This window comes from Orycteropus afer, unplaced genomic scaffold (genome assembly GCF_000298275.1).
Source record: "Orycteropus afer afer isolate SDZICR_OR568_19922 unplaced genomic scaffold, OryAfe1.0 scaffold00351, whole genome shotgun sequence".
Classification (NCBI taxonomy): Eukaryota; Metazoa; Chordata; class Mammalia; order Tubulidentata; family Orycteropodidae; genus Orycteropus; species Orycteropus afer.
The window spans coordinates 2260487-2261627 of NW_006921938.1; positions in this window are offsets into that span (position 1 = coordinate 2260487).

A 1141-nucleotide genomic window follows, 5' to 3' on the forward strand; every position below is an offset into this window, starting at 1 on the left:
TACCATTTGACCCAGCCATTCCATTACTAGGTATATACCTAAAGAAGTGAGAGCCATGACAAGAACATATATATGCCCATCCATGTCATCACAGCACTATTTACAATAGATAAAAGATGGAAACAACCTAGATGTCCATCAACTGAGGAATGGATAGGCAAACTATGGTACATACAATGGAATACTATGCAACACTAAAGAATGAAGTAGAATCTGCAAAACAACACATAACATCGATGAACTTGGAGGACATTATGCTGAGTGAAATAAGTCAATCACAAAAGGACAAATATTGTATGAGTCCATTATTGTAAAAGTTAAGAAAAGTTTTCTATAGAAGGAAATTTTCTTTGTTGATTACCAGAGGTGGGAGGGGAGGGGAAGAAAGGCTGTTTGATAGATAGAGATAAGTATAGATTTGAGTGAAGAGAAGTGCAATGTACCAAATATGAGTGACCAATATGGCACCACTGAGGATGAGAAAGACACCGAGAGGCACATTGGACATACAGACAACAAATATGAACCCTTTTGCACGTACAGTACTGTGTTGTCAGTGAAGGCAAACATGGGTATATGGATGGATAGATGGGTGGACAGGCTAAATGTTCAGGTACGTCTTTGAAATGGGGAGGGTATCCAAGAACATATAAGGGTTGGCATACAATGGTCCTATAAGTTTATGTGAATGATCAAATTTCCCAGGTGTGTAGTAGAGCAGACAAGGGGCAAGGTTTTGGTCACTGCTTGATCACAACCAGCTACCCAGAGGGATCGAGTAGTTGAACCTGTGGGCTTGGGAATATAGTCAAAGGGAACATCAAGCTCAATTGGCATAACATACTACACAAAACATTGTTCCACCTCCTACTTTGGCGAGTTGTGACTGGGATCTTAAAAGCTAGCAAGCTGCCTTCTAGATGCAACGATGAGTCTCTCCTCATCCAAAGCAAAGAAGAATGAAGAAGACCAAAATTCATGGATACAATTAGTCCTAGAGAGCGGTACACCATCTGATCTGCAGCCTATACAACTGGGAGACCAGAAGAACTGAATGGTGCCCGGTTAACACTGTCATCCACTTGGAAGGGGATCTATGTAGGAGATCCTTGATAGAGAGGGAGAACAATGTGGAACAAAA